The sequence below is a fragment of the Camellia sinensis genome, chromosome 12, assembly GCF_055761805.1.
Source record: "Camellia sinensis isolate YWXY chromosome 12, ASM5576180v1, whole genome shotgun sequence".
Lineage (NCBI taxonomy): Eukaryota > Viridiplantae > Streptophyta > Magnoliopsida > Ericales > Theaceae > Camellia > Camellia sinensis.
This window is the reverse complement of record NC_138972.1, coordinates 75,736,580-75,747,767: the sequence shown is the minus strand read 5'-3', so window position 1 is coordinate 75,747,767 and position 11,188 is coordinate 75,736,580. Positions and strand designations below refer to the sequence as shown.

Below are 11,188 nucleotides of genomic sequence, written 5' to 3'. Positions count from 1 at the left end.
TAATTCAATTTAAGTTTTTTTTTAAATTAAAAATTCCAATTCAGTTGTAAACTTTATAAATATTAATAATTAAAGTCTTAATTTTTTTTTTATGAATTTGTAATTATTTTTTGAAAGTATCGCTGAATTGTAATTAGGCTATAAATGAGACGAATATTAAGTTGTTCAAAATTGATTTAAAAATTTAACGAGTTTTAAATATATTTAAATTTTGCTTCTTTACAAAATCAATTTCAAATGAGTTTTTAATAAGTCAAACACGAATGAAGTTTAAATAATTTTATGTTTATAGTATATATAAGTTTATCGAGTCAAATAATAGATTATTTAAATCTAGTTTAATAACTTAATAAATTTTTAAAAATATGTTTAATTGTAATTTACTCACATAATTAAAGGATATTAAACAAATTTTAATGAATTAAAATTTTAAATTTTAAGATGGTTGGATTAATGGCCATAATTGTAATTTTTACTAATAGTGGAAAAGTAACCATGAAAGTTGTTGGCTGAATTGAAGTTGGTTGGTGGGATTGGTAGAGAAGGCCCCACAAGGCACTATATGTGAACAGATAAAATTTTTTAGGTGGTGTTTGGCAAGTTGGGTTGGGGCTAAAATAGCCACAAAAGACAAAACAGGCTATTTTAGCCACAACAAACAAAACATCACATCCAACCCATAATCATTACACTCTTCTCTCACAAAAAAAATCAAAAAAGCCAAAAAGCCAAAAAGCCCTTCCCAAACTAAACTTTTTAGCCCAGGCTAAAATAGCCAAAAAAGCCAAAAAGCCAAAAAGCCAACCCACTTCCCAAACGGAGGCTTAATTAACACACAATATATTTTCTCTTCCTAAAGTAATCCTCTTGGTTAGTGCCAAATGACTAAGAATCAAGAGACTGGGGTAGTTGGGTCAGTAGGTGAGGTGGGACCACCCTCAATACAGTATATACCAGACAACCTTATCATGATAGATATTTTCACAAAACACAACTCTCAAAATGATTTGAATTATTCATGTTACTGTCAGACACAATTCTAAAAAAAAATTTAAACACATCAATAATAAAATAAATGATTAATACATCAGTAAAGATCGTGAGAGTTCCCTTTATGAGTCCCAAACATTTTCCCAATTTTATACACATGATGGATCATATATATATGATCATGATGGTAGGTTTTAGGCACCACCAATCCGAGTCCGGATCCTCAGCCGCCCATTCCTGCGGCCGTTCCTGCGGTACCCCAAAACGACGTCGTTTTGAAAAAAATTTCAATTAAAAAAAAAAAATGAAAGAAGAAGACAGAACAGAATCAAGGAAGAAGGGAGAAGAAATCTGCATCGCTTGAGAGAGAGAGAGAGAGAGAGAGATGGATAACAGATGCCATCCATCCACTTTGTGTGTTCCAAAGTGGGTTTGATTCATGGATTCACTTCATGGATTTGATTCATGGATTCATGGATTGATTAATGGATTCAACTCAGTACCATGGATTCATCTCAGCATCATGGAATCAAAGTGGGTTTGATTCATGGATTCAATTCAGCACAAAATGGGTTTGATTCGGACTTGACTCAAAGTGGGTTTGATTCATGGATGCAACTGAAGGTGTTTGATTTGCATTCAAATGGGTGGTTTGATTCATGGATTCAACTTAGCACAAAATGGGTTTGATTCATGGATGCAACTGAAGGTGTTTGATTTGCATTCAAATGGGTTTTTTTGAGGACATTCAGGGCTTGTTTTCAATGCTTCGAAATGTTGAGTTTGTTAATACATGTTCTTCTTCCCCTGAATGTGAAGAAACTAGATTGAAGAAAAGAAAGCAAATGTATCATCATCATCAATATCTTCATTTTTGCTCAACACACAAACACCGATTGAACAGAGCAACAGAGATTGAAGGACCCAGAGAAGGGGATCTGCGTTCTCCTTCCTTCTTCTCCTTTATTCCTTCCTTCTTTGATTCTGTTCTGTCTTCTTTTTTTTCTTTTTTTTTCTTTTTTTTTTTTAATTGAAATTTCTCCCAAAATGACGTCGTTTTGGGAGTGCCGCAAGAACGGCCGTAGGAATGGGCAGCCGAGGATCCGGACTCCCACCAACCCCCAAAAAACTGACTCTTTTTGGAAGGCTAGTATGTAAAAATAATGATTTAATTTAAAAATAAATTTAGTTTAACTTTCAAAATGATCTGAACTATTTATGTCATTGTCAGACATAATTCTAAAAAAAATTCAAATACATCAATGATCAATACATCAATAAAAATCGTGAGAATTCCCGTTAGAAGTCCCAAACATTTTCCCAACTTTATACATAGGATGGATCATATATATATGATCATGATGGGTAGGCTTTAGGCACCACCCCCCCCCCCAAACTGACTTTTTTGGGGGGCTAGTATGTAAAAATAATGGTTTAATTTAAAAATAAATTTAGTTAGTCATTATATATTATGTAAAAACAACAACTTAATCATCTTATATTTGATAAGTAGGTGAATAAAATTCTCATTTCTAATTAGTTAAAACGGTAAGATGATTTCATTCCTAGCAATAAGCTCTGTTGTTTTAACGATTAAAAATGAGAGTTTTGATTGTTCAGTTTAAAGGAAAATGCAAAACAAAAAATAATAAATTTTCAATTTAGTGGATCTCAATATGGAAAATTCAGTGGATCTCAATATGAAAAATCCTTATTAAAAATAAAAAATAAAAAAATTGACAAAAGGGTTGGTGATGCCCTGACATTTGAAATTTGACACATGCAACAAAAAGTTGGTGAAGCCTCTCCAATAAAGTACATGCCATCGGTCTATTTACATTTGAAAAATGACTGAGACCCCCAGCTGGGGGTGCTAGGGGTCAGCTCCCATTGGACAAAAAAAATTGTTTTTTTTTTTTTTTTTTTTTGAGATTTTCGGCCAACCCCAGTGCGACACGTCACTGGGGGTCGTCAGTGGGGGTCACCCCACTGGGGGTCTGTAGCATGGCCCTATAAAATTTAAGTCAAATAATACGGATATTCAAAGTGTAATTTACCCTAAAAATGTAAATGGGCCATGCTTAAATTTTATATTAATCTCTATGATTTAAATTAAATAAATTGATCCTTACAATTTAATTCTAATTTTAATTTGATGCTTTCATTTGAGTTGAAAGTTAAAACAAACAATTTTGAGACATTTATTTATTTTCTAAAGTGCACATATAGAAGAAATTAACAAAAATTTAAACAGAATAACCAAATTAAAATAGGACCTAAAGTATAAGAATCAAATTATTAAAATTAAAACAACAATCAGAGTAAAATTTAAATCAAATTACAAGAATGAAACGTGTAATTTACATACAAATTTCATTTTGAATAAAGCTTCAGATCTCTAATTAGAGGTACCACTAGTGATGTGGCAGTCGGTCCCACCCACTGCCACAGTGTATGCTGTTTTTATTTTTATTTTTTCCCCTCACTAGTGGTGGATTTAGAATTCTATATTTAGAGTTCTAAATCATTACTGTTTCATTTTTTTGGGAGAGTTAGTTTTGGATGTTATTGTCTACCTATGCAAAATTAAGTGGGTGTCACAATCTACATGAACTCTCTAAAATTGCTTGAGATCTACAATGACTAGTAATCAAAATAGGGTTCCAATTTAAATAAAGAAATGATATGGCTGGATTGATGTTGAGTTGAGGCATCTCCAGCAATGGTCAGCATAAAGTGGCCAATTGTTTCTCAATGTAACATGTGTTGAGTGCTTCCTTGGAAAATTTAACATGTTTTTTAATGACATTTGCTGACATCGTCAAACTATAACTACCAGAAAAAATAACGTTAAATATTTACCTATTAATAATAACTCTTATAATATTAAAAATCAATTTTATAAACTTTTTGTGTATTTAAAATTATTTTTTGAACTGTCATTTGTACTGTTATTTTTCCAAATAAAAAGAAGAAGAAGAACAAAACCATTATGTGAGATATAAAAAGGTAATAAAGAAATGTTTTTTGCGTGGTATAGGATGCTCCCAGGCCTTCATTTTCTCTCACCGGTCTTGAGATCCTCGGAGCTTAAGGTGAAATTTTAAAATTGATGTCCTTTATGTATATATAAAAAAAAATTATTTATTCAAAATTTAAAGTTAGTTTAATATGAGTCATATCTAGAATGAATGAGATATATAAATATATTTTTTGAATTAATTTTTAAGAGTATATATTATTAATATATACATAATCACTAAAAAAATGGTAGATAAAATGGTAATTAAGTACATGTAATTTTTTTTTTTTTTAATACTAATATACCCACACCCTTTCATCAAATGTTTTAAATCAGTATAGATTTTTTTTTTTTCAACAAATTTGATGAAAACATAAATTTGCTGTAAGGGAAGAATTTTTAAAAAGTTTTTAAATTTTTTTTGATGAAATGGTTAGAATAGTTTATATCAAATTAAGTTTTTTATTCAAATTTAGAATCAAATTAGATGGGAAAAAAAAAAAAGTAATGAAGAGTTAGAGATACTCTAAGGATCTTTAATTTGAACTTTGAAGTTAAATTAATTAATTTGGGTCTTTATTTTTAAACATACTAACGTCATAAGAGCTAAAACTAATTGGGGACTCTTAAAATTTGATGAAATTTGGGAGCCCAAGGCGATCTTGCTCGCTTTGGACCAGGGCTGGTTCTGGGGGGCACGTGACCCTTCATTTTCTGAAGATTATACTAGTGCCCATGAATACAAAGAGTATCTTTAATATCAAAAATGCTAGAGATTCCAAAAATTCTATCAAAAGTTTTACCAAATGTCTCATATGGATGTAGGACCCACATGGGACCCACATTGTGTGGGTCCCACACCCATATGAGACATTTGGTAAAACTTTTAGTAAAATATTTGAGGTCTCTAGTATTACCCTTAAAAAGTACCCCCTATATGATGTTTTAAGAAAAATGTAAAATATACAAATGCTTGTACAAAAATTCTATAAAGAATGAGCTGGGGTTTTGTGATTCACTCATTTTCAATCAAAACATCTACTATTATCTTTGGAATTTCACAAATGTCATTGATACATCATGTTGATGAATTTTTTATATGAATTTTAACTAGGGCATTTGGCATAATGGTGGTGTGGCACTTGTAATGTAAAATCTCAGGTTCAACTCCTATGGGGAGTAGTTTAATATCATTTGTGGTGGTTGGTTTATTTATCCGAGAGTAGAAAGTGCCCCATATATCAAATTCTTATATCTGCCATTAACCAGATGTGTTTGTTGAGTTTTTTAAGGTAGTAATTTTTATTTTATTTTAAGAGTTTGTGCCAAAATATTTTTCTTGTAGTTTTTTTTTTTTTTTTTTCCATATAAAATATTATAATGAAACTCAATAAATTACAATCATGTAGGTGGGAAAATTCGAATCACTAATTTCTTAGTGAGGTGTAGAAGTTCTTAACAATTAAGTTAACCCCATTTATTACTTATAATTTATTACTTAAATAATTTAAATAATTGAAAAAATTTATTACTAAAAGATAGAAAATGAGTGTTATAACTTCCACTTATAAAATAAGAGTAAATTACACTCACATTTGCTGAAATTTTGAGAAAAAATAGTGACCCTACATTTTAATATGATTACACTAATTTCTCTCAAAATTTTAATTTACATAACACTTGATCTTTTTTCAAGTGAGTTGTATGGATAAAAAAATAATGTTGTCATTTATTTATACTAAATTGTATATTTACCCTTCTTTATTTTAGGAGAGATTTATTAGAAAATCTTTTTTCAATTGTTTACATCCTAATTAGTCTATAAGATATTCTTGTATTTCAATAAGTCATATTATTTGAACATTTGATCTACCAAATTATAATTCTCATATTTAATGTATTTTATGGATATTTCTACAATTACAAATATTTTTTTAACGGTTAGCAATTTGGTGATGTGAATATGTATATTTTACAATGAGAATATTCACATTGACGTGTGAATGTTCACATTAATAGTATGAACATTCACATTAATGATGTGAACATTCACATTGACCGTGTGAATATTCACATCATGAAACATTCGCATTATAAATGTGAATATTATTAGAGATATTTTGGTAACTATGTCACTCATATGACTTATTGGAATATAAGAAATAAATGTGGACTTAATGGAATATAAATAGGTAAAAATGGATTTATGAAAAAATAAAACATATTTTAGTGTCTACCCTTTTCTGAATTAGTTTTAATCATATCAACTTTTTTTTAAAAAAAATAAAAATAAATCTAAGTGTCAACTTTTTAGTGTCAGCTTCTTCTTTTTTTTAAAAAAAAATATAATTATATTAAACTTGTAAGACTAAGTATATTTTTTTGAAAGCTAAGTGGCAAGTGTGATGTACCTTTAAAATAAACAGCAACAAATTAACAATTACAACAAAAGTAACCTATGGTGACGAAAAGTAGTGAAGAAAATAAATTTCGTCACTAAATAAGAATAATCCGTGACGAATTATAAAATTTTGTCACATATAATAAAAAAATAAAATAATAGGTGACGAAATTTATTTTTGTCAACAAATATTTATTTTTAGGTGAGGAAAAATTAATTTTTGTCATTGAAAGTTTTCCCACTAATTTTTTTTGGTGGCGCCAAAATTTTGAGACTTTTGGTGAGAAAAAAATTTGTCACAAATTATAAAATTATTAGTGAGGAATATATTTTCGTCACCAATAATTTTGTATATATTTTTTTTTTAGAAACTTGATTTTTAATATTTTAAGACCATTTGGTGAGAAATATATTTTTGTCATTAATAATTTTTAATATTTTGAGACTTTTTAGTGAGGAAAAATTATTTTGCCACTAATTTGGGAGGAAAAACTTTGACATATTGGGCGGTAATGGAAAAAAATAGACTACTAACTTTTTTTTCCTTTTCATTTTTGTTTATCAATTTTCCACTCTCTCTCTCTCTCTCTCTCACACCCAAAACAAAACACAAGTTAATTAGCTCTCTAAGTAATTATGGTGACAAAAAACAATGAATAAAATAAATTTCGTCACTAAATAAGAATAATTCGTGACGAATTAAAATTTTTTGTCACATATAATAAAAAAATAAAAATAATAGGTGACGAAATTTATTTTTGTCAATAAATACTTCTTTTTAGGTGAAAAAAAAATTAAATTTCGTCACCAAAGATTTTCCTCCTAATATTTTTGGGTGACACCAAAATTTGAGACCTTCAGTGACAAAACAAATTTGTCACCAATTATAAAATTATTAGTGATGAGTATATTTTCGTCACCAATAATTTTAAATATTTTTTTTAAAAAAAATTAATTTTAAATATTTTAAAATTATTTGATAAGAAATATACTTTTATCGTCAATAATTTTCATATTTTGAAATTTTTAGTGATTTTATCACCACTTTTAAAGGAAGAACTTTGAGATTTTGCCGTAATGAAAAAAATAACCCTACTAATTCCCTCCCGTTTTTGGTGCTTCAGTTTTCTCTCATCCACTACTAAAAAAATGCTGAATCTGAGGGAAATTGATCGACTCTCTCTCACTTCTCTCTAAACCCCAATCTCTCTCAATCGATCTCTCTCGATCGGTCGATTGCAACGATCTGAAATTATCTGAGTTTCTGGTCCTAATCTCTCTCAACCGATCGATTGCAATGATCTGAATTTCTGGTGCGAAGTGGAGGTCTCGCAGTGCCTCCTCGAAGCTTCTCACTGTAACGATCTGAAAACTACGTTTGATTGCATCTCCGATTGGTTCATCGATGTCAACTTCGTCGACGCTGTGTGCTTGATGGTTTGAAAGGCTCTTACATCTGGGATTGCAGGCTATACTGCAGCCTCTTTCTATTGCCAGCTGGAAGGAATAAATTGGGTATGTGGCCTTGGATTCTGCTTCTAACTTTTATTATGATTTTGTGTAGATTTAGTGCCAAGACTCATGAGTTCCTGTCTCCAAGTTTTGGAGACTTTGTATAGCCTCATTTCTTGTAGTTGTTTCTTGTTTTAGTACCTTTATAATATATTGGCTTTAAGGTTGTTTGTTCTTTAACATTTGAATATATAGAACCTGTTCTACTTGGAATTAAAGAATTAGAGAACTAGGGCTTTCATGAAATAAAAGTGCTCCCCTCTGTTCTGCCATTTGAAAATATTGTATTCTTATAAAGTATGTGCTTACATTGTGTTTTTTGACCAATCAAGTGGTTGATGTTTTTCTCTTTCACACACACTTGCAGAGAGTTTGGATTTTTGTATTGGTGTATCTGAGAGAGAAGTTTGATATCTTGAAAAATGAAAATTTAAGAAAAATTTTATTGTAATACACTTTTGTACAACTTCAGTTGGTACCATGGAAAAGCTTATAAAAAAAATGGTTAGTAGGGAAATCTACTTTTGCATTGTCTAGTTAAGAAAGATGTAATTTTTTTTTTGTAGGTTTCTTTTAAACATTACCTGGGACGATGAAAGTAGAGTAGCCATTCCTACTGATTTTTAAAAATGGGGTCTGGTTACTTCATGTTGGAGTGAATAATATGAAATTCATCACATGCATATACTGTCTAGCTAATAATAAACTTAAATTGTCGGAAATGATCAAAATTCAATTCTCTTTTTTTCTTTTGGGAGTTGTTTTGAAATGGGACAACAATAATATATTCTTCACCCAATCAATGTGGTGCATGATGGAAGTACCATCATGATGATCAGAGAGATGTAGACAATTGGGATTTCTGCTATTTTTTGATTTTCCCTTGTTCTACTTTTGTGCATATCAAATGCTGATCTAATTTTTAATCCCTGACTTCGTAGGTGAGAAATTTGTTTTTGACTGGAAGCCTGTTTTGCGGACCTCTGCATGTCACATTCTGTTTCCTCAACACTGTTGTAATTTTTTACAATGCCACAGCAGCACTGCCATTTGTTACCATTGTGGTGATAGTTTTCATATGAACTTTTGTCACATCACCTTTGCTAGTGTTGGGTGGTATCGCAGGAAAGAATAGCACAGTTGAGTTTCAAGCTTCTGTTCGCACCACAAAATATCCTAGAGAGATCCCGCCATTGCCTTGGTATCATGGAGCACTTCCTCAGATGGCAATGGCTGGGTTTTTGCCTTTCAATGCAATCTATATTGAACTCTATTACATATTCGTGAGTGTTTGGGTCACAGGATTTACACTATATACAACATCTTATTTATAGTCCTCATCATTCTCCTAATTGTTACTGGTTTCATCACTGTGGCTTTGACATATTTTCAACTTGTTGTTGAAGACCATGAGTGGTGGTGGAGGTATGTGTGCAGTTCCCTGGTTTATATTATTTATTTATTCTGCTCAGTGAAATATTTCTCATGCTTTGAAAGATTCTGTTAAGTGGTGATGCTTTTTTCTTGTCTGGTATATTTTTTTGATGATCATTTTTCCATAGGTGATTATATTGTAGGGATTATCATTTTTATTGCATATTTTCTAATGATCAATTGCAGCTACAAATATTGTCACCTCTATTGTTTGATTTTGGTGTTTGTGTTCAAATGGTTGCTTGGTATAGTTTTTTGCATGTAAACAGTATTTTTCAATTCATTAGGTGTCCATGTCACTTGTTCTGCAACAAATCATGTTGATTACTTTGTTAAAATTGAACAAAGTCCTCCTGAAGTTCATGCTAATGTAGCAAAAACTTTAAGTGATATAACTCGTAATGCCTCGTCAACTCTTGCTGCTAAACTTTCTAGCCTAAGGTTTATAGGGTTTTTGTTTTGATATCTCCTTCTAACTAGTTTTTGGTCTCTTGCTGGTTTTAATTGGCTAGAAACCCACCAAATGGTTCTGATATTTTTATTTTTTTGCAGTTTTGTTGCTAGGATATTTGATCATGCACTGGAAGACTCAATTTCAAAATTGGGCCTTGTCCACTCTTGTTTTGCAACAAATCATGTTGACTACTTTGTTAAAATTGAACAAGGTCATCCTGAAGTTCATGCTAATGCAGCAGAGACTTTAAGTGCTATAACTCGTAATGCCTCGTCAACTCTTGCAGCTAAACTTTCTAGCCCAAGGTTTGTAGGGTTTTGATTTTGATATCTCCTTGTAACTAGTTGTTGGTCTCTTGCTGGTTTTAATTGGATAGAAACCCACCAAATGGTTCTGATATTTTTATTTTTTTTTCAGTTTTGTTGCTAGGATATTTGATCATGCACTGGAAGACTCAATTTCAAAATTGGGCCTTGTCCACTCTTTATCTGTATGTGTATATTTGTTGGTGCAATGCTGCCCAAGCTTGGTAAGTGTGTCATAAAATTTGTGTAAGGTTTTTTCTACCTTATGTTAAATTTGTTCCTCTACCACTTCAGATGCTTAGAATATGAATTTAAGGCTATAGCCTGTGCACAGATTGGATGTTTATGTACTTGTCTTAAATGGGAAACGTTTTCCCCTTTCTTTGTTTTGAAACTGATATTTCTGAGTTCCTTTTCTTTGGTTTGAGGTTACTTTGCTTTGTTCTGTGTAATATCATGAGCTCATTTGTTATGATAGACCATCTGCATTCTATTGATGTGAATTGGTGGTGGAAAATACTCCTATTGACTGATGTACATTGCTTATGCTAATGTTAGAATATGGAATGATGATGAATACTGGCAAAGTTACTGAAGTAGTGATGAATCCTATCAATAAAATGTGTTCTATAGAGTGTCCACTTGTTCTTAACTCTTCAGTGTAAATGGAAAATCGAAAAAATATGTGGACTTTTATATAATCCTCCACTAGTGATGAATCCCATTAGTAGAATGTGTTCTACAGAAAGGCCACCTATTCTTAAATCCCCAGTGTAAATGAAAAAGTTTGTATATACATATTGCCTGGTTGTTAGACTTTGGTTGTTTGTTATGACTATCAAACCTAAACAATATTCTCACCTATTTAATTAAGTCTTGACTTGATGAGATTGAGTCTAAGACTAAGCTTCGAAACAGAGAAGGAGACTAGTGAATAGAAAGCAATAGTAGTAGGGAAAGAAGCAGCAGTTGCAGCAATTGAGGAATTCTTTTATTCGTGTTGCTTTATCATCAAGGATCACCTCAATTATTTAAAGTTTTGGATTGTTATGTGCATTTCTACTAAATTG

General features: G+C 30.9%; 1 pseudogene across 1 annotated transcript; it reads left to right on the top strand.

Annotated features, from left to right (window-relative positions):
* Nucleotides 1-1,494: 1,494 nt before the first annotated feature.
* LOC145803672 (transmembrane 9 superfamily member 3 pseudogene) lies at nucleotides 1,495-9,644 on the top strand (annotated as a pseudogene). The gene is made up of 3 exons (XR_014345545.1): nucleotides 1,495-1,614; nucleotides 7,860-7,928; nucleotides 8,867-9,644. The product of XR_014345545.1 is annotated as a transmembrane 9 superfamily member 3 pseudogene (transcript).
* The last annotated feature ends 1,544 nt before the right edge of the window (nucleotides 9,645-11,188 follow it).